Raw genomic sequence first — 24,234 nt, 5'->3', positions numbered from 1 at the left:
CCCCAAAGCAATAGGCAGCCCCCAACATATAATGACGGTGAAGCAAGATGAAAAAACACTAACACAGATAGAAAGATAGACTGAGCAAATGATGGGGCCCAAGCTAACTAGATAGGACAGGATAGTAAAGCTGCTGTCTGCAATCCGCGAAAAACCCTATCAAAATAAGAGCCAACAGACTGACAGGGAAAAAGGCCCTGAAGACGCTAGGCTTCAAAAAGACTATGTCAGTACTCAGGTAATTTCTGAAGACAGAGCAAACAGACAAAAAAGGAATTCAGCTCACCCCAGCAGGGAATGGCAGAATCCAGAAAAGCAAGGCAAACTAAAACCAAAACACAAATGCAAAAAGGCAAAGCAGAAAACTTAGCTTTTGAGGAGCAGGAATCAGACTGGTCTCCTAGAATTCCACAGAGAAATCACCAGCGAGGCAGAAGGGCGTCGGCTGCCTTATATCCAGTCAGAGATACCCGTCGCCCAGTCATCCTCTCCCAGCTCAGGTGCTTGGTAATCAGCCTCACTACCTTCCTTCACCAGAAGAGGGAGTTCATCAGACCTCAATGGTGAAGGGGAAAATGAACTCATAACAGGGAAACACTACTTAGCTTTGCTCTGTTGCTAATGCTCCCAGCAACAAAGTTCAACACCTGAGTGCATCTTTTCCTCCGACCGAGTCCAACACCTGAGTGCAGCTTTAAAGCAACAGCGTCTAGCACCCAAGTGCAACCCTGGAGCAACAGAGTCCATCACCTGCGTGCAGCTTTCAGCATCCGAGTGCAGCTTCACACCATAGCTGCCACTCCACCAAGCTTTGCAAGAACGTCTCACTGACACCATAGCTGCCACTCCACCAAGCTATGCAAGAGCTCCTCACTGACACCATGTCTGCCACTCAAGGACTCTGACTGAGCTGCCTGGGACTCTCCTCCAGCTCCTTCCTTCACCAGACTTGGTTGGAACTGAGCAATATCACCAACGCTGATTACCACACCTGACCCTCTTTTATAGGTCAGAGCCAGGCAATCACACCTGCTACATAATCACGTGCACTAAACTAAAGTAACCAGTGTGCAATGACCCTAACGGCCACCGGGGGCAAACCTAGAACTCAAACCACCACAGTGCAATGCCCCTAATGGCCACCGGGGGCAAAACCAACTCCGAGCACATAGTTCAAGAAAAAAAAAGGTTGCTTGTACATTTATCTGTCAGATCCCACCTGGATCATGACAGTACCCTCCCTCAATGAGGGGCCTCCAGACCCTCAAAACCGCTCCTCATCAGGGAACCACCTACAGTGGGGACGCCCAGATCCACAGTTCACCCCTGCAACTACCTGCACGCCAGGTTTATGACAAACGCACCGCTGGTATTGGCAATGTATGTTCTGGAGGCACCACACATCTCCGAAGCGCCGGCCTGGGGAACGAGTTAACTATGTGTATGTTTGGTACGAGCTGGTAAGTCTCCACAACACACTTCCACTGGATGTTTTTTGATGGTCACCCATACATGCTCGTTCACACACAGGACTGGACCGTTTATTGCCACACATTCATTTGTCAATATTCGGTGAACTCTTTCTGGGATTGACCACAGAGGCGTCCCCTTGTGTCACCACACTCACACCCCCGCACTCCACCAAGGGGTATACCACCCTCCAACCCTTTCCACCACGAGGTCTGCGCCTCCCAGGGATGGCTAATGGTGAGGGTTGAGACTTGCCCCTACTCCCCCATAGCACACCTGCTGCTCACACTGGAGAGGAAGAGGCCTGGGATATGGAGGAAAAATACACTCCCTGGTCGCCTTCCTCTACACAACCAGGAGGAGGTGGCTTCGGTGGTATGGAAGATTTGGTGTGAGCCCCGCGGACCATATCACCAGTCTGCTCACTACAGGGACGTACCCCTTCACCTCAGGGATCCCCAGACAGCACCATGGAGACACCAACTCCTCCCACCTGCCTGGGTGCGTCCGCATGTATGAGCAAGTCCCGCTCCCCAGTAGGGACTCTAGGGGGCTTCTTTGCTGGAGCCACAATTTGATTTTCCGGTTGAGCCAGCGGGGAGGCCCCAGACCCTGAATACTGCTGCTGGAACTGCTTCCACACACCATGCAGCTCCTCACTCACCATAGTGAGGCCCAGCAGCAATTGCTCACAGGTCTGAGCATGGCCCAAGGCTCACCAGAAAAAAATGTAGGGTTGGTGATGTCATGGTCACGTGTGGCTGGACACACCGCCTTCAGCAGGACGAATTTATATGACACGCGTGACCCTGGATACACCGCCTCCAGAAGGGCGAATTTCAGTAGTACACGTAAGTCTGGATACACCGCCTCCAGGAGGGTGAATTTCAGAATAAAGAGGAAAACCAGGATACAATTACAATGGTGACCCTACGATAGGGAACGGGGACGTGGAGACCTCCTGCACTCCTCTGAGTCAGTGTCTCTACACTCCTAACGATCCCTATGCCGATTCCGCACCGGGCGCCGATCAGGATACCTAAAGTCCCTAGCTCGCCCTGCACCTAGCCCTTTCTAGTGAAGTGGACGGTGCAGAAACTAATCCCACCACTGCACTAAAACACAAACAAGGAAAAGTGACAAATGGGGAAACACCACTTAGCTTTGCTCTGTTGCTAATGCTCCCAGCAACAGAGTTCAACACCTGAGGCATCTTTTTCTCCGACCGGGTCCAACACCTGAGTGCAGCTTTAAAGCAACAGCGTCCAGCACCCAAGTGCAACCTTGGAGCAACAGAGTCCATCACCTGCGTGCAGCTGTCCAGCAACAGAGTCCAACACGTGAGTGCAGCTGTCCAGCAACAGAGTCCAGCACCTGAGTGCAGCTTTCAGCAACAGAGTCCAGCATCCGAGTACAGCTTCACACCATAGCTGCCACTCCACAAAGCTTTGCAAGAACTCCTCACCGACACCATAGCTGCCACTCCACCAAGCTATGCAAGAGCTCCTCACTGACACCATGTCTGCCACTCAAGGACTCTGACTGAGCTGCTTGGGACTCTCCTCCAGCTCCTTCCTTCACCAGACTTGGTTGGAACTGAGCAATAACACTAACGCTGATTGCCACACCTGACCCTCTTTTATAGGTCAGAGCCAGGCAATCACACCTGCTACATAATCACGTGCACTAAACTAAAGTAACCAGTGTGCCATGACCCTAACGGCCACCGGGGGCAAAACTAGAACTGAAACCACCACAGTGCTATGACCCTAATGGCCACCGGAGGCAAAACCAACTCCGAGCACACAGCTCAAGGAAAAAAAAAGGTTACTTGTACATTTATCTGTCAGATCCCACCTGGATCATGACAGAAGCCACGTTAAGGCATTTCTCGTTTTCCAGGTCCCTGTCTATGCCAATCCTCACTAAGACTGAAGTCTCCATCTGAATGGGAACCTATGAAAAATCCTCTGTTTAGACTGAAGTCTATATCTCTGTGAAGGGGAAGTGGCCCTGCTTTGATTAAAAACGCCTGTGGCTAACAGGTGGAGTGCTCAGTCAGAAGGTAAATGAATACAAATTTCAAAAACTGACCGTCACATCCAAGCATAAACATTGTGTGAACAGGTGCTTAACCTAGAGTCACCAACTCATATACATTCAAGCAAAAAAGGAAGCACACTGTAGCGCCATAACATGAAAAAATGAAAAATGAATTGCATTACTGCATTAAGAATATGAAAAATTGAGAAAGTTTAGCGCATAAAATGGCCAAGTTATGTGTACCTGGAAGCCACGTTAAGGCATTTCTTGTTTTCCAGGTCCCTGTCTATGCCAATCCTCACTAAGACTGAAGTCTCCATCTGAATGGGAACCTATGAAAAATCCTCTGTTTAGACTGAAGTCTATATCTCTGTGGAGGGGAAGTGGCCCTGCTTTGATTAAAAACGCCTGCGGCTAACAGGTGGAGTGCTCAGTCAGAAGGTAAATGAATAGGCTCCCATTCAGATGGAGACTTCAGTCTTAGTGAGGATTGGCATAGACAGGGACCTGGAAAACGAGAAATACCTTAACGTGGCTTCCAGGTACACATAACTTGGCCATTTTATGCGCTAAACTTTCTCAATTTTTCATATATTTAATGCAGTAATGCAATTCATTTTTCATATTTGCATGTTACGGCGCTACAGTGTGCTTCCTTTTTTGCTTGAATGTATATGAGTTGGTGACTCTAGGTTAAGCACCTGTTCACACAATGTTTATACTTGGATGTGACGGTCAGTTTTTGAAATTTATGAAATCAGAATAAACCTTTCCCGTTTTAGGTCAATTAGGATTACCATAATTATTAATATGCGCCAAATAAATGCCAGAATAATGAGAGAATGTTTTTTAGACATTTTTATTACGTAGGCTAGTTTCACACTAGCGTTACCGGGCGCAGTGCACGGCCGCCGCTAAGCTCCGCCCCCGGCCGCGCCCCCACCAGTCAGCTCCTCCTCTGATCGCATGACGCTGTATGCGATCAGCATACCCTATATTTAGTGTTGGGTACGCTGGTCGTGCGCTGGTACACTTTTGACGGCGAATGCGCCCTTTTGGCACTGCGCCAACATGCGCCAAACGCACTGTGTTGCATTTTTGTGCTCTCGGCGCAGTGCCAAAAGGGCGCATTCGCCATCAAAAGTGTACCAGCGCATGACCAGCGTACCCAACGCTAAATATAGGGTACGCTGATCGCATGCAGCGACATGCGATCAGAGGAGGAGCTGACTGGAGGGGGCACAGCCGGGGCGGAGCTTAGCGGCAGCCGTGCGCTGCGCCCGGTAACGCTAGTGTGAAACTAGCCTTACTGCAAAGCCGTACAACGCTGACGTCGTTGCAATACTCGGACTGGCCGGTGGCTATCCTGGCCCAAGCATGGCAGCATGTATTGCAGCTGTCACACTAGGGCCAGGAGAGATGCAGACCAGTCCACGCACTATGATACGATCCTCATCTGCGTTGTACAACCGTCTGACTTCGCCCTTACTTTTAGAAAGCAGAAAAACAAAAAGAATCTTTAATTCCCCCTTGTGAGTTCCGTGGAATTTTTGGAAACAAAGAAGTAAAGTAGAATTGAGAGTTATATATGCTGATTGAAAAAAAGAGCACAAATAGGATGGTAAATGTACATAAGAGTGGAAATACATAATGGTGCGGCATTGTGCAGAGTTGGGAATATACACATCAAGTAACCATTGGCACAAGCGACAGAGAAGAGGGTTTTTTCTTGCAATAGCAGCTAAAAAGGAACAATAAAATGCCATGAAATATCCCACTCCTGTACAAGTCATTATTACGGATTATTATAGTCTAACAAAGGTTCTGAGATTCTCGGCTGCTATAACCATGTTGCTGATAGGAAATGAAAGAAATAAAGTAATAATACAAGACTGTGACCTACGAATACATTCATTTACAACATAGCGCCGTATTTGCTGTAGTAAACCATTTACAACCATTCATACCAGTGTAATAAACTCAATCATACATCACAAAGGCTTACACTATAACAAGTTGTTCAGTAACTAAAAGGTAAATAAATTCATGGCGTTCCACATAAAACTTTACGTATCATTACAACTTGAAAAAAAAAAAAAAAAACCTCTTGCAGAACACACTGTAAATGGACCCGGGATGACCACCTTGGCCAACCATCATCTGGAAATTATATGCAAACCATCTTTCGCTACAAATGACAACTGAGTGCAAAAATTGTGACTGGTCGGCTTTTTTTTTTTTTTTTTAAATCATTGATGGTTAATGGGGTTATCTGGTCTAAAATGAAAAGTTTGCAATCTCTGTGTGACTGCAGACTTATGATTCCCACTTGTGCGCTGCAAGGGATGCACTGGTTTATGAGCTGGTGATATTTGCGATATGCATACTCCGAGCAGAGTATGGAGTGAGGCTGCGTCCACTAGATGTTCTCTGCCCGGGAGTATGCATAAAGCAAACATACCCTATAGTCTCTGCTTGGAAAATGGGAAATCCTTGCAGTGCACAGTGCATCCACTGGGGGGGGGGGGGATTCAGAAGACTTCAGTCACACAGAGTGACTGCAGACTTATTAGTGTAGACCAGACAACCCCTTTAACCCCTTAACGTCCAATGACAGACCTAGTCTGTTTTGAACAGCTGACATGTGCCCGCAATAGGCGCAGATGGAATCGAGATGCACCTGCACCTATTAACTAGTTAAACACCGCTGTCAAACGCTGACAGCGGCATTTAACCGGCACTTCCGGACGCGCGGCCGGAAATGTGCACATCGCTGACCCCCATCATGTGATCGGGGGCAGTGAAGCGTTCGCATAACAACCGGAGGTCTCCTGGAAATCTCTATAGTTGTTGATGCCGCATTGCTATGAGTGCCACTTGGTGGTCGGTGCTCATAGCAATGCAGTAATTTAGCTACATATAGGCGATCTGCTCACCGCCTTTATGTAGCAGAGCCAATCAAGTATGGGATGCTTCTAGGCTCCCATGGAGGCTATTGAAGCATGCCAAAACTTAAAAAAAAGTTTTAAAAAATATGAAAAAAATAAAAAAAATATAAAAGTTTAAATCACCCCCCTTTCGCCCCATTCAAAATAAAACAATAAAAAAAAAATCACACATACATATATTAGGTATCGCTGTGTTCAGAATCGCCAGATCTATCAATAAAAAAAGGATTAACCTGATCGGTAAACGGCGTGGCGAGAAAAAAAATGCAATAACAGGCGATCAAAAGATCGGATCTGCACATAAATGGTATAATTAAAAACATCAGCTCAGTGTGCAAAAAATAAGCACTCACCCAACCCCAGATCACAAAAAATGGAGACGCTACGGGTCTCAGAAGATGGTGCAATTTTATTTTTTTTTTTAACAAACTTTGGAAATTTTTTTCACCACTTAGATAAAAAAAGAACCTAGACATGTTTGGTGTCTATGAATTCATAATGGCAGGTCACTTTTAGCATTTAGTGAACCTATCAAAAAAAGCCAAGCAAAATAACAGTGTGGGATTGCACTTTTTTTTTGCAATTTCACCGCACTTGGAATTTTTTTCCCGTTTTGAAGTACATGACATGGTAAAACCAATGGTGTCGTTCAAAAGTACAACTCGTCCCGCAAAAGATAAGCCCTCAAATGGCCATATTGACGGAAAAATAAAAAAGTTATGGCTCTGGGAAGAAGGGGAGCGAAAAATGAAAATGCAAAACCAAAAATACCCCTGGTCGTTAAGGGGTTAAAGCTGAGTGCTTGTTTACACTGATTGAATCATAGCCTTAAACTACCCCCGATTGGCTACATAGAAGGATATTGAGGGTCATTTAATAACCCACTTATAGACTGACCGCGCATCAGTAATAGAATCTTTCAGTGCGCACATAGGCTATCATTGTTCTCGTAGCACATATTTAATTTACACAGGATGATGAATCATTTCACCTGATGAACAAGTGTTTTGCTAATTTGTCAAGTAATTGGCAGCCTGTTTACACTGCAGGATTATCAGGAAACCAGAGTTCCTAGGAATGCTCATACACAATAATCGGGCAGCATAAATCCAGTTTAAATTTCAACAAAAAATAACCGTCACCTGGCTGATCTACAAGGTACACTACTGGGTGCTAACAATCTCACTGATTGAAAGTCAAGGTGTGACGACACAAGTGGAACTTGTATGTGACTAGTCTTTCCATTCCCAACAGCTCCATGCTTGGTTCCTGCTTTCTTTAAACTACAAAACAGATGTTACCTCTCCAACATGCCCAAGTGTTTTATGATACAACCCGTGGTAGCAGTGCTGTGCATCTGAAATTGTTCCACCTCCCAAGAGTCTTTGCCAATCCACCTAGACCTGCCTAAAAACCTGAATCCATGCCTGTAAAGAAAATTAATACATAATGTCTTTACAGACAATACTCACACGAGCGGTTCTGGTAATTCTTTTAAGGCCTGTTTCACACATCAGTTTTTTCAAATCAGTCAAAATCCGCCAAAAGGTGTAAATGGCGGATCCGCTAAAAATGTGTAAAAACAGATTCAAGCGGATGGTACGGATCCGTTTTTTTGACAGATCCGCTATACGGATTTTTGTACGGATCCGTCAAAAACCGGATCCGTTGCATCCGCTGGCATCCGTTTTTCCCATCCGTTGGTTCCGTTTTCTGACGGATCCATTTTTCCACACCTCCAAAATGGGATGCTCCCAAATATGATTGGCTCTTGAAAAATGCTCCCAAATGTGATTGGATCCTGGAAACTAGGGAAAAATTATATCTATGGTGGTGTAAAACAATATCTTTGAAAGGTTGTAGAGCTAGTGGCAGCGATGGAAGGAGTTATTGCGAGTATTAACAGCTTCTGTGTGGAATTTGATCTTCACTGCAATCGTTTGGCAACTATTGCTCTCCAGAGGGAGAAAAGAAGACTGCGACTCCTGCGCTGGAGAAGGAAGAGACGACGGCAGTGGATTCATCCGATAAATGCACAGAGGTTTACCCTTGGCGTGTTTTCTACACTGTATCTTGAATTGAGGGATAACCCGGACAAGTTCTTCAACTATGTGCGCATGAGACAGGACTTGTTCGAGATTTTGATGGAGTGTGTTGGAGCGCAAATCCGGAGAAGGGACACCTACACGCGCTTTTCTATTTCACCGGCGGAGCGTTTGATGGTGACCCTTCGGTAAGTAATCTATTTTTTAAAATGTTTAAGATTCTGCACACTTTTATTGTTATGTTATGGCTTGTAGTTTGCATAAATTGTACTTTTTTTTCCCTTTTTTTTACCAGATTCCTGGCAACTGGAGAATCCTTCACCTCCCTCCATTACCAGTTCCGGCTTGGGATTTCAACAATATCTGGAATTGTCCAACAGACCTGCCGGGCGTTGTGGAATTGTCTACATGAGGAGTACATCCCACAGCCAACACAGGAAAGGTGGCTGGAGATTGCGGACAACTTTGAACAAATCTGCCAGTTTCCAAATTGCGTTGGTGCCGTGGATGGGAAGCATATTAGGATTGTGAAACCCATTGGATCTAGATCAGAATTTTTCAACTACAAGAAATTATTTGTACTTATGGTCATTGCAGACGCCAAATGCAAATTTATTGCCTTGGACATTGGTGCGTATGGTCGTTCAAATGATTCTCAGGTCTTCAAGATGTCCGCAATGGGGCGTCGTTTGTATGGAGACAATTTTGATTTCCCACCTCCAAGACCACTCCCTGGAACAACAGGCCCACCAATGCCATATGTGTGTGTTGGTGATGACGCATTTCAGCTGTCCAAACATCTTCTCAAGCCATATGGTAGTCATGGACTGACACACGGGAAAAAAATATTTAACTATCGATTGACCAGAGCGCGAAGAGTGGTGGAGTGCGCTTTTGGGATTTTAACTGCAAAATGGAGAGTGCTGTTGACGGCCATAAAAATGAAAACTGACACTGTGGATGAGGTGGTGAAGGCATGTGTCATCCTGCACAACTTTTTACTTTCAAAGGAACCTATTTCCATGGAAGAAAATGTTTGTGAAACCACCTTGTGGGATTATCAGCAGCCAACTGTTCGGAGTACTGGGTCAGGGTCAAGAATGAGGGACACATTTGCGGATTATTTTCTGTCACCAGAAGGAAGATTGGAGTGGCAAGATGACAAGGTATAATTTTTTCTTTTTTTTTTTTTTTTTTACCAAGGTTCCTTTTTTGGTTAAGAAAAACTTTAGTAATTTTTCCTTTTTTAGTTTTGATACCTTTACACAAATTTTGGGTAATAACAGTGTTGTGTTTTATTACCTGTACACCACCAGTGTAATTTACCAAGTGTTGTGTATTTGTATCTGTACACCACCGGTGTACTTTGAAATGTTACCATGTGTTGGGTATTTGTATCTGTACACCACCGGTGTACTTTCAACCTTTTTCCAAGAACTAAAGAAAAAAAGGAAAATACACAATAAAATTCTTTTGAAATAGAAACATGTTTATTTTGCAATTTTTTTTCAAAATTATAAACTGTTTTATTATTTTTGAGAAAACTGTTAATTTTTTTTTCAGAAAACTGTTGTAATTTTTTTTAATAAAATTAAATATATAACATAGATTACAGATGCCAATATTGTTGGGTGGAGATATCAGCGGAGGGATTAACAAGGTTGACCACATCGAGGGGGGGGTGGAGGACTGGGAAGGGAGTTGCTGAGGATCAGAAGTGGAAGGGGGGTTGAAAACATGAGGTTGGGATGGGAGTTGATGGACAGAGGAGGTTTGTGGGAACATTGAAGGTGTGTGTGGGGGTGGTTATGGTGAGGGCATTGGGGTATAATGCAATGGGGAAGGAAGGTACTGGGAAATAGGGAATGGGGAACTAGAGAAAGGAGAGGGAGTGGTAGGAGGATGGATGGTGGTGGAAGGTTGGCGGGGGAAGGATGGACAGAGGGAGGATGTGATGGAATAGGTGCATGGGTAGAATGGGATGCTTCGGAGAGTACAGCCACTAGAGCATTGTGACAGGCTTGCATCACATGCATCTGCTGGTGAGTACTTAATCCTTCCATTTGCCGGACAACTGACTGAAAAAAATATGTCTCGGCATCTGGTTTGACCCTGCATTCATCCGTTCCATGTTCAACCCAGAAGCTAACTGTTGTCCATAAGTGTGGAAACCATTCTGGACGGATGAGTTCAGACTCAAACAGTCAGACAAGGTCATCCTTTCCTGACCTCTCAGACGCTGTCGGCCAGAACCAAAAGTTAGTAGAGATGTTGCGGCAGTGTCAGAGTGGTGGGGTAAAGGGTACTGTAAGTTGTCACCAGCAGCTTCATGTGATGAAGTCTGCCCTGCTGCTGCAGTGCTGGTGGAGGGGATAGAGGGACGAGACAAGAGGGAAGGTAGAGAGGGGTCGGATACCTCAATGTGGTCACCGGTGGCGGTCTCCGAAGGGATCCCTCCAGAGGGAGGCAACGCAGAAGCAGGCTCCCGAGTGCTGCAGACGGTGCTAAAAAAAAGAAAAAATATATATATTAATATATTTATATTTCATTTAACATTGCTGAAAAAGAAAATAGGTTAAACATGTAAACAGTTGTACTATAGAAATGGTGTGTGGAATATTTACCTTCTGCTCACCATCGTTGACCGGAGGAACGACAGGGCTCTGTAATGTTTATACGGGGTGCTCCTGCGTCCTCCCGATCCACTCGGGGCCTGCATCTCCTTGTTGAAGTCCCTCTTAAAGCGATCCCTGAGCGACCGCCACCGTATGATAACCCTGTCACCTGTGAAGGAAAAAAAAAAAGTGGTTAGTATTCAACACTTCACATGCTGGAATATAAGTTACTAAAATTGGAATACTTACGCACAAAATCCCTGGCCCTCACATCGAGCTCATCCCAGTTCTCTACAACCTCCGAACACACCTCATCCCATAGCGTCGGGTGGTTGGTTGGTCGGCATGTTAGCGGTTTGCCATGTTCCACATCGGCTCCCGTGGTTGGACAGTCTCAATGAGGAGGTCGACATCAATAGCAAGAGCCTCTTCCACATGTCGTTGGGGAGCACGCTGTGAAACCTGTGAAGAAAAAAAAATAAACAAAAAAATTGATTACATTCAAACACATGAGGTTCATTAATCAATCACCCGAATAAAGTGTTACTTACCGCTCGCTGACCACCAGATGCAGCACCTCGACGACGCTGGGATGTCCTGGGAGTCGCTCTAGTGCGGGCACCGGATTCTGAACTCTAAAAAAAAAAAAAAAAATTAGGGTTGTATGGATGCGTAGTTATTGTGTGTGCTGTGATGAATGTTTGTGTTGGGTGTAGCATTATGTATGTGTTTTTTTTATCTGCTAAACTTACACTCTGCGTGCCCCCTCCTTGCATTTCTCCACCCTGAATGTCTCCTCCTGGAAGCTCCTCAGATTCAGCTTCCTGTGAAAACATAATACATGCATATAGGGTTAAAAAAAAAAATAATTTACCTCAGTTCGCTGATGCTGTGAGGGGGAGCTCCCAGAAGAAGACATATTAAACTGCTGCGGTTTTGCTGGCAGGTCTGCTGCGGAATTGCTAGCGGTTCTGCTGCAACCTTGCTGGCTGGATCTGTAAGTATAAAGACACTTGTTTAGCTACTATACAAAGGATTAAATAAGCTTTCAGGCCTTTATACTTACTTGGAAAACTGAAGTGTTTTCCTAGGATGCTCTGCTGCAATCTTGCTGGCGGGTCTGCTGCGGAATTGCTGGTGGTTCTGCTGCAACCTTGCTGGCTGGATCTGTAAGTATAAAGACACTTGTTTAGCTACTATACAAAGGATTAAATAAGCTTTCAGGCCTTTATACTTACTTGGAAAAGTGAAGTGTTTTCCTAGGATGCTCTGCTGCAATCTTGCTGGTGGGTCTGCTGCGGAATTGCTGGCGGTTCTGCTGCAACCTTGCTCACTGGATCTGTAAGTATAAAGACACTTGTTTAGCTACTATACAAAGGATTAAATAAACTTTTAGGACTTTATACTTACTTAGAAAACTGAAGTGTTTTCCTAGGATGCTCTGCTGCAATCTTGCTGGCGGGTCTGCTGCAACCTTGCTGGCTGGATCTGCAAGTATATAGAGAATTTTAGTAACATAAGAAAAAAAAATTCTTCATTGGTATTAATGTGTGTAATTCCCTGAAACTCTCACTGAGAGTATACCCAAGTGTTTGCATGTGTGTAATTCCCTGAAACTCTCACTGAGAGTATACCCAAGTGTTTGCATGTGTGTAATTCCCTGAAACTCTCACTGAGAGTATACCCAAGTGTTTTTTTCATGTGTAAATTCCCTTGCAATCTCTCACTTGAGAGTATAACCACACTTGTATACCAAAAACCAACACTTAATGTAACCTTTTTTACACATATACCCATACTTAATTTTACCTGGTTTTAAAATAATACAACGGACCGTTTTTAAAAACAGTTTTTATTAAAATTTTTTTATATTTTTTTTTCACAAGTAGGAGCTACTCTCCTCTTTATTTTAAATACAACAATAAATGAAAAATAAAAAAACAGTAATATACAACAGAAACACCACATACAACACCACAGTTGCACCACAAAAACCAGGGGAAGAGTCTTGAGGAGATCATTTGCATATTCCCAGTGCCTTCTGGGATAAGTGAAGAGTCTCCGCGAGCTCAACAATCACTGGGTTTTGGCCGTTGCAGCTGAAAAGAGGAAATCGGAAAACCAGGGGAAGAGTCTTGAGGAGATCATTTGCATATTCCCAGTGCCTTCTGGGATAAGTGAAGAGTCTCCGCGAGCTCAACAATCACTGGGTTTTGGCCGTTGCAGCTGAAAAGAGGAAATCGGAAAACCAGGGGAAGAGTCTTGAGGAGATCATTTGCATATTCCCAGTGCCTTCTGGGATAAGTGAACAGTCTCCGCGAGCTCAACAATCACTGGGTTTTGGCCGTTGCAGCTGAAAAGAGGAAATCGGAAAACCAGGGGAAGAGTCTTGAGGAGATCATTTGCATATTCCCAGTGCCTTCTGGGATAAGTGAAGAGTCTCCGCGAGCTCAACAATCACTGGGTTTTGGCCGTTGCAGCTGAAAAGAGGAAATCGGAAAAACCTCATCTCATGGCTCATGGCTCATCTTTCATCGTTTTTAAGAAATCTCAAGATGGAAGAGGCCAGGAGCCATTTGGTGAGCTGCATTTCTTGCTACATGTTCACAGACTTACCAGTGGAAAAGCCAAACTTCACATGCCACAAATGCAAGCTTGTGTCCCTGTTGGAGGAAAAGTTGCAAAATCTCGAAGAGAGGTTAGCTACGTTGAAGATCATTAAGGAAGGTGAAGAGTTCTTGGACAGAGCAGAATTATCTCTTCATGTTACAGAAAGAGAAGAAATTCGAAGTGCACCTGAAGAAACAGAGGAATGGAGACATGTGACCCAGAGAAGCAGGAGGATCAGGAGGCAGTCAGCACCCATACTGCTCAGAAACCAGTACCAGGCTCTCACGCAGGAAAACAATGAAGAAATACATCAGGATAAGACTTTGCCAACAAGCAGCAACCTTGTACGCCTTCAGAGTCCTTCTGGATGGAGAAAGAAAAATGTTGTGAAGAAGAAACGGAGAGTGGTGGTCATGGGGGATTCCCTGTTGAGAGGAACTGAGGCCGCTATCTGCAGACCGGATATAACTTCAAGAGAAATGTGTTGTCTTCCAGGTGCAAAAATTAAAGATGTGTCTGACAGGATATCAGGACTCTTCAGACCTACAGATGACTACCCATTCCTGCTACTACATGTGGGGACAAATGACACTGCAAGAAACGACCTGGAAACCATCTGCAGAGACTTTGAAGACTTAGGCAAGAAAGTGAAAGAACTGGGAGCGCAGGTGGTCTTCTCTTCCATCCTCCCAGTGGATGGCCATGGAACAAGGAGGTGGAATAAGATTCTGCAGGTGAACAACTGGCTACGTCGATGGTGCCGTCAGCAACGATTTGGATTTCTGGATCACGGAGTGAACTACTTATACGATGGACTACTTGCTAGAGATGGGGTGCACCTTACGAAGACTGGTAAGCATGTATTTGGAAGTCGCCTTGCTACACTTGTAAGGAGAGCTTTAAACTAGAACAACATGGGAAGGGAAGCAAAAGACCAGAAAAAGCCATACACCTGACAAATGCTATTGAGAACTCTGCTATTAGAAGTGGAAAGGAAGAACAAAGACGAAAGAATCTAATTAATAAAAATATTGGAGAAAGAGAAACCAATCACACACTGAAATGTTTCTATACTAATGCACAAAGCATGGGCAACAAACAAGGAGAATTGGAACTACTAACACAGGAAAAGAAATATGATGTCATTGGAATCACTGAAACTTGGTGGGACAATACACATGATTGGAATACAAGACTAGAAGGATACAACTTATTTGCAAGAAACAGACTTGATAAACGAGGAGGGGGTGTCGCATTGTATGTTAGAAACGCGTATATCTGCACAGAGATTGAAGCTTCAGAGACTGGGAGTTCTGTGGAAACTGTTTGGGTAAGAATACAAGGACAGAACAATGGAAAGGACACCATTGTAGGCATTTACTACAGGCCGCCTGTGCAAGCTGAAGATATGGATGAACTCTTTATGCATCAAATGGCCAAGTTCTCCAAAAAATATGACATAGTTGTCATGGGAGATTTCAACTATCCAGACATTTGTTGGGAATCTCTCTCAGGCAAAACTAACAGGTCAAGGAAATTCTTATCCTCTCTTGCTGACAACTTTATCTTCCAAAAGGTAAGGGAGAAAACAAGGGGAACTGCTACCTTGGATCTAATCCTTATAAACAGGGAGGAAATGGTTGAGGAGGTAAAAGTGGCTGGGACCCTAGGAGGTAGCGACCATGCTATTTTAGAATTTTGGATAACTAGAGGCGGAAGACCTGTGAAGACTCAGACGTCAAGGTTAGATTTCAGAAAGGCAGATTTCAAGGGATTCAGAAAGAGAATTGGAGGGATCCAATGGCTGGATATCCTTAAAGACAAAAATGTCCAGGAAGGATGGGAAATCTTGAAAAATGAAATTCTCAAAGCACAGTTGTTAACAATTCCGAAAAGAGGGAAGAATAGGAAGCAGTTAAGGAAACCAGGATGGATGAACACAGAACTTAAGCACATGCTAAAAAGGAAGAAAAAAATGTTTATAAAATGGAAAGAGGGAGGCATATCTAAAGAAGAATATAATGCTGTCTGCAGAACCTGCAGGGCACAAATCAGATTATCTAAAGCTGAAAATGAATTGAGGCTTGCAAGAGATGTCAAAAGCAATAATAAAGGATTTTGGGGATATGTCAAAAGTAAAAGAAAAGTCAAAGATGCTATAGGATTTTTACAGGATGAAAATGATGAAATGGTAAGACAGGATGTTGAGAAGGCTGAACTTTTAAATTCCTATTTTGCATCTGTTTTCTCTCAGAAAGGAAATGTAACATCAACTGTTATTCACTGTCCTATTAAGGGAATAGAAGAATCCAGGATATCTATAAACAGAAAGATAGTGAGGAAACACTTAGCTAGCCTAAATTCAAGTCTCCAGGTCCAGATGAATTACACCCCAGACTACTGAAGGAGATAGCAGAAGAAATTTTTGAACCCCTCTCTATAATCTTTGAAAATTCTTGGAGAACAGGAGAAGTGCCAGAAGACTGGAGAAGAGCAAATGTTGTTCCTATCTTCAAAAAGGGGAAGAAGGTGGACCCAGGTAACTATAGGCCGGTGAGTCTGACTTCTATACCAGGAAAGATCTTTGAACAAATTATTAAACAACATGTATGTCAATACCTGGATAAGAATTAAGTGATTAAACAGAGTCAGCATGGGTTTGTAACTAATAAGTCATGTCAGACTAACTTAATTTCCTTCTATGACGGTATCACTGATTGGGTGGATCAAGGAAATGCTGTAGATATAGTATATCTTGACTTCAGCAAAGCATTTGACAAAGTATCTCATACAATCCTTATTGAAAAAATGACTAAGTATGGAATGGACAAGGCAACTGTTAGGTGGATTCATAACTGGCTTAGTGATCGGACCCAAAGAGTGGTCGTAAATGGCTGCACATCCAGTTGGAAGATTGTCTCAAGTGGGGTACCACAGGGCTCTGTCCTGGGCCCTGTATTGTTCAACATCTTTATCAACGATTTAGATGAAGGAATTGAGGGTAAACTGATTAAATTTGCTGATGACACAAAGCTAGGAGGGATAGCTAATACTAGAGAAGAGAGAGAGAGAGGATTCAAAAAGATTTAAATAAACTGGAGAAGTGGGCAGCAACTAACAGAATGGTTTTTAACAGGGAGAAATGCAAAGTACTACATCTGGGCAATAAAAATGGAAAAAGCATATATAGAATGGGAGGAATAGGGCTAAGTGACAGCACATGTGAAAAAGACTTGGGTATACTAATAGATCACAGACTGAATATGAGTCAACAGTGTGATGCAGCAGCAAAAAAGGCAAATGCAATTCTAGGATGTATTAACAGAAGCATACAGTCTAGATCACGTGAAGTCATTATTTCCCTCTACTCCTCTTTGGTCAGACCTCATCTGGAATATTGTGTCCAGTTTTGGGCACCACATTTTAAAAAAGACATCAACAAACTGGAGCAAGTTCAGAAAAGAGCGACCAGAATGGTGACCGGTCTGCAAACCCTGTCTTATGAGGAAAGGTTGCTGGATTTGGGAATGTTTAGTTTGCAAAAGAGAAGACTGAGAGGAGACTTAATAGCTGTCTTCAAATATCTAAAGGGCTGTCACATTGTAGAAGGATCAACTTTATTCTCATTTGCACAAGGAAAGACTAGAAGCAATGGGATGAAACTGAATGGGAGGAGACACAGATTAGATATTAGAAAAAACTTTTTGACAGTTAGAGTGATCAATGAGTGGAACAGGCTGCCACGAGAAGTGGTGAGTTCTCCTTCAATGGAAGTCTTCAAACAGAGGCTGGACAGACATCTGACTGGGATGATTTAGCGAATCCTGCTTTGAGCATGGGGTTGGACCAGATGGCCCAGGAGGTCCCTTCCAACTCTACGATTCTATGATTCTATGACATACAATACACAGCACAATTGCAAATATGGAAATAAAATTACAGCACTATGAAAATAAAATTCAGTACATATGCAACAGAAAAACAATTAAAGTATGAAAAAAAGGCATAATAAAAATACACACACAGACATGTAACACTGGGAGACCACGAAAATACATGCAGGAAGGCAGACCACACACACACAGGCCACACAACACAATCACAGCACAATTGCAAATATGGAAATAAAATTACAGTACTATGAAAATAAAATTCAGTACACATGCAACAGAAAAATAAATAAAGTATGAAAAAAAAGGCATAATAAAAATACACACAGACATACAACACTGGGAGACCACGAACATACATGCAGGAAAGCAGACCACACACACACACACACACGCAGGCCACAAACACAGATAGACCACACACACACAGGCAGACAAGCCACAGACATGCCCCACACAAATAGTTTAATACTCACACAATTGCAGGCTTTGGTAGCGGGCCTCTCCGTCCTGGCTTGGTGCTGGGCAGCTGGGCAGGTGCTGTCAGGCTTCTTGCTCCAGGAGTCTTGCAGCTGGGGGTCTTGCTGCTGGGCAGGTTTTATAGCTCAGCTGGGGGTCTTGCTGCTGGGCAGGTGCTGTCTGGCTGGCTCTGTCTCTTCAGTCTGGCTGGTGCCGGATGTCTGGGACCAATGATTAATTAGCGCACCTTATATAGTTTTTGGACTGTCTGGAAAAGTATCTTTTTTTCTGAGCATGCTCAGTGCGATTTAGCGGATTCTGCCGGCAGATTCTGCAAAATAGCGGATCCCAGCGGATCCGCCGCCTATAGGCGCCCATTCTACTGCATGGCGGACGACGGCGGATCCGCCGTCTCCCGCCATTTTGACGGCGCCAAAAAACATTGCAAAGTCCGTTCACCTCAGATAGAATCCGCCAGGGATCTGGCGTATCCGCCGACTAGCGGACGACCATCCGCCAAAATCCGCCACTAATGTATCTCTATGGGGAAAAAATGGCGGATCCGCCACAAGAAAAGCGGATCCGCCATTTTCAAATTTTGGTGGATTTTGACTGAGTTGAAAAAACTGATGTGTGAAACAGGCCTAACAGACAGAGCGTCTCAGGCTTTCAGCACTCACTGTGCATCCTATACTCTGAGAAGAGCAACGGCCACATTTGACGTCATGTTGATTGACCGCTGGTTCTTCACTGCACTAGGCTGAGCTAGCTGTCAATCAGCGTGACGTCAGCAGTGATGCTCTGTTGACAGAGCAGAGAGGACGAGAAGGAACTGGTCTGTTGGCGTGATGTTAAAGGTAACCGGGAGAGATCGTCACAGGGCAGCACAGGCAGGTAATTAGCAATTTACTCCCGATGATGCTTAACCACATGGGGAAAATAAGAAGTCTCGGATTACCCCTTTAACAAAAGTGCTGAGAAGGGTCCAAAATGTCCCCTGAAAGACTTTTGCTACGAAGTCGGGATTGTACTTCTGGTTTGTGGGATTCCCCAGCCCTCATGGCTGCTCTTGCAGTGAAAGAGCAGAATATTTTTCTTAGTATTAATTAAGTGATACCACAAACTTTACACCGCTCGGTTACATCCTAAAAGAGTACATGGCAGTGTTCGGTTAGTGCAAACAAAAAGATCTCGCCCTTTCATGGCTTGAGTTGTGGGATCCCACTGTGCAAGCCAGGAATCCCACAACCTGGAAGTCCAGGCCTGACCTTTGCTAGAAAGTTATGCCGTTATGGGGGGACATTAGGGAGCCTTTTGAGTACTTTTGTCAAAACATGATATTTAGAAAGATCACCAATATTGGGCTTCCCACTCTTATTAAATAAATATGGCATCCCTAGACTGGCAATATAATTTTTTAAAGTTTGATTATAAGATCTTTATATATTGTAATAGACATAGTATTTGGTCTCCTGTGCTGCTGTCTATCATATAAACCAATTTATGAGTCTTAGTCTTATTCACAAGTCAGCATTTTGGTTCAGTATTCCTTCAGTATTTGTAAGCCAAAATCACGAGCGGCTCTAAAACACAGAACAGGTTTGAATTTTTCTTTTTCGCCACCAGCTTCTTCCCCTTCTCTTTCTTCTTCCTTGGAAGAAGCTGGCAGCGAAATGCACATCGGGGTGAGGGGATGCTGGAGTGTCTACGCCAACCCTGGACACTATTTACATCTTTTCCATTGCACTTTTTTGCAATATATATATATATATATATATATATATATATATATATATATATATATATAGCTCAATGTGGGTGTGTATGTATGTATGTGTGTGTGTATGTCCGGGATTGGCATCCGCACCATCGCAGCTACAGCCACAAAATTTGGCACAGTCACACGTCTGGACCCCGAAAGTGTCCTAGCCTATGTTGTGAGGTGAAATTTTAACCCCGCGTGTTCCAATTCACCAAACAATTTTGCCCCTATCTACATAATGGGGAAAAAGTGTGTGTGTCAAGCCCCGCCCCTCATTATGATGTCATAATGGTTGCCATGGCGACGCTGATGTCATCATATGTTGCAAGCCCCGCCGCTCATTATGATGTCATAATGGTTGACTATGGGATGGAGGATGTGTGATGGGTATATGGGCACTGGACTATGAGATGGAGGATATGTTTGACGGGTATATGGGCACGGTACTATGGGATGGAGGATGTGTGTGATGGGTATATGGACACGGGACTATGGGATGGCGGATATGTATGATGGGTATATGGGCACGGGACTATGGGATGGAGGATATGTATGATGGCTATATGGGCATGGGACTATGAGATGAAGGATGTGTGATGGGTATATGGGCACTCGACTAGGGGATGGCGAATATGTATGGTTCTCCGCCATGCAGCAACATATACTTTCAAATATGGCACAAAGTGAATGAAAGTCAAGTGTTATCCAACATTAAAAAAATCCTAAAAATGTCAGTAGTGGAAAATAACAAAGGAAACAATACTCACTAGTATCTCCACTAGTGATCCCATGCAAACCCTTCTGTGGGTCTCCCAAACACGAGCCATACTACTGGCATCTTGTAACTCTGGACGACTACTGCAAAGCCAATTATTCAGAAGAAAATGTCTGTAACTCCACACAAGTCTTCATTTACATATTCTATTTCTACCAGAAGCAAAAAAACAACAATCCCCACATCAATCTACTGACCATGACCTGCATAGAGTACATAGAGTTAAAATGCAGAACCACAGCCCACATCGGTCACCGAGGTTTCCTAAAATAGAAAACATCTGCACCATATGAGTCCTACACCCAAAACGTGCTGACTCCACCAAACCCGGCCTCCAGCTGAGAGCACAGGACTTGTAGTCACTGTCAGCTGCTGCCTATTAAAACGTGTGAACTGTATGTGCGAGTGTGTGGAGTACGTGACGTGAGTGTTCGGCATAGACTGAAAATATACTTGGCTTCGGTTCACACACCATGAGGACGGCGTCATACAATATGCCATAATATGACTCACTGCTGTTCGCCTTACCATTAATCATAGTGATAACTGCACAAATCCAAATGCCTCCTCAATTATCAAAAGAAGTTTTTGGCAGCTCACCATATAATGTTTTCACAATCAATGCATATAAGTCTGAGATCCAGAAAGCCCGTCGGAAAGAGGAAACTGGCATCTCAGGAAAAATTATCTTTCTTTATAATTATGTGGTGCCCCGAGGCTCAGTCGCCACAGAGGTACTGCACCTTCTCCTAAGGTGTGGTGCCCCACCATCCAGGTAAGTTGGAGGCTCCTGACCATGCTCCAACACTCGCACCCCACACAATAGAGTAGTTCAGCACAACCACATTGCGGCTCCTTGCTTAGAGAGAAGCAGAGCACCTTTGGTGGTTCCCTGCTTGGAACACTAGACGTGCTGGGAGGTGGGTGGAGTTCAGTATATATATATATATGAGCGGGATGGTTTAGGATGACGGGTCAGTCTGACAGGAGGTCAGTGAGGAAGGAAGCCACTCGGGAAGAGTGGGGATCCCTGGAAGAAGGGATGGAGGAAGGAGTGCTGCAGCTGCCTCAGTGGCCTGAGCCAGCTGGCACAGGAAAGGAAAGGAGAGAAGGAGAAGGACGTTGACCTGAAGCCTGAGCTTCCATAGAAGGGAAAGGACAAGTATGGAACATAGGAGTAAAAGGGAACACAGAGAACGTGGGTTAGAGGAAGAACCCTGCCTAGAAGTTCTAAGCGCAAGGCCGGTGCCCGGACCCCGAGGTTGTATGCACACTAATGGTTCTGCAGCAGACACCGGTGGAGTACTGGGCTGTAAATGCACTACTCCCATCTAAGACTTGAGGGCACAACAGCAATACGGATAGAGAGCCGGGACTTAGGAGTAGAGAGTCCCCGAATCAGGCTACAGCTGTCTGCCGTGCAAGTAGAGTTCTTGGGAACATCTGTCAGGAGGAACTCCAGAGTACCATGGTACTGGAGATCTTCACACTTAAAGGCGCTATAGAGGAGACGTTCAGGAAAGGCATATAAGTTGGCGGAGTGTTGAAGGGAGCTTTCCATCTTGCCTGGGGGTTGACTGAGTCCCTGACCTGGAGGACACGGCACAGAAGCGGGGACTACAGACTGTGAATAAAGCTTTGGAACTGCATGCCCTGGTGTCCTCAATTCCTTCCTGCGTCCGTCCACCTGACACTGCTACATCCCCTGCGCCAGACACTACATCACCTAAGTGTCTCCACATCTACACTGCCCTGGGACAACAGCCCTGCCTGTGGAGGGCTATACCATCATTGCTGCACCACACCATCTATCCCGGAGGATCTGCATGCAGCGTCGGCTTAACACCTCCCTTGCCGAACACCACAGGTGGCGTCACAAACTATTCATCCAAACCCAAACCATTACATTCCCCCATTACTTGGGCGCCCAGGGCCACGGTCCGGGTCACCGCTGCTGTGACTCATCCCACTGATACTGGCCCGGTACCGAGTACCCCACAGCCCTGGGAGGGCGACCCAATTACACAGTTTGCTCTTGAGGAGTGGGCCAGAATACCTGTCGAGAGGTGCAGAAGTCTCATTGACAGTTACAGGAATCGTTTGATTGCAGTGATTGCCTCAAAAGGTTGTACAGCAAAATATTAAGTTAAGGGTGCCATCATTTCTGTCCAGGCCTAGTTCATGAGTTTTATTTTTTTTTAAATTCTGTGGAAGCGTGGTTGAAAAGCAATGTCTGACTTGCATTTGTTCATTTTCATAGATTTTTTTTTTATTATTAGTTTTGTCAGATTCACGATATTTCTGTGACTATTGTGGGTTTTTTCTGTCATTAAACGAGAGGTACCAACAATTTTGACCATGTGTGTATATGCTTCCTCAATTATACATGTCCAGAACATAAAGGGTCCAGGGTTTTTATTAAATACTTACTTTTTTAGGAACTTACTTAAATGTACAGCTCCAAATTCATCTTTTTTTTTTTAATTTTCCCACTTTTCAAAGTTTTTACACCACTTTTGTGGTGTAAAAGCTTTGATGAATTAGCTCCATTGTTTCCATTTATCAATTATGTCCGGCTAGTTTTAATTTTTATTTTTTTAAGTCCAAAATGGACACAAACAAACTTGTTGTGCATCGGTCAGAATATGGTCTGGGGTCCAAACGGGTTTGGCCATATAACTGACAGCTAAGGTCACATTCACATGTAGTTCGGGAACTGTGAGGTTTTCTGAAAGACATCACAATGCAACTGGAATGGCTGTGTTTTCCCCACTAAAAGTTGGTAATAGACATTAAAGGGAATGTATGGTCTCATTGTAACCTGTTGTCTAAATCAGGGTTTTGTGTTACATGTACATGTTTTCCATACATAACCTTACAATTTTTACACTTGTCAGTGCAGCTATTTTAGACTAATACTTCTTGTCCCTTCAGGAAGCTTTTACTGCAGTTTCCTTATCATCAGAGTGAGGATTACACATTAGATTCTACATCGGCCAAACCTGCTGACCATCTATTGCTTGTCTCTCCTTCAAAAACAGATGTAAGGAGGGGGAAAAAAGGATTGGGCATGTTTTATTTTAATCTACCCCATCATTTGTTCTCACAGGAGCTTATCCGTTCCTATAGAGGGCCTCACTGATACATTCTCGCTCATTCGAAAGGAGCGTAAAGGCACCGTCACACATAGCGACTCACCAGCGATCCCGACAACGATATCAACGTGTCAGGATCGCTGGTGAGCTGTCAAGCAGACAGCTTTACCAGCGATCAGGACCAGCGACGCTGAGCACGCGGCGTCGCTGTGTACTTAGTTACCAGCGCACTGATGCAGGGAGCTGGTAACTAAGGTACACATCGGGTTTCTAACGGACGTGCGTCACTTAGAAACCCGATGTGTACCTTAGTTACCAGCTCCCTGCATCAGCGCGCTGGTAACTAAGGTACACACAGGGTTTCTAAGCACAGCGCGTTTACCTTAGTTACCAGCTGATTGCTGGTCTCCCGCCTGTCACACGCAGCAATGCGTGCTGGCCAGCGGGAGACCAGCGAACAAAAAAATGTCCAGGGCTTTCCTACAGCGATCAGCGATACCGGCAGGGGGGGTCGGTCACTGA

This window comes from Dendrobates tinctorius, unplaced genomic scaffold (assembly GCF_039654945.1).
Source record: "Dendrobates tinctorius isolate UK_male_01 unplaced genomic scaffold, ASM3965494v1 ptg000089l, whole genome shotgun sequence".
NCBI classification, from domain to species: Eukaryota; Metazoa; Chordata; class Amphibia; order Anura; family Dendrobatidae; genus Dendrobates; species Dendrobates tinctorius.
This window is presented reverse-complemented; position numbering follows the sequence as displayed.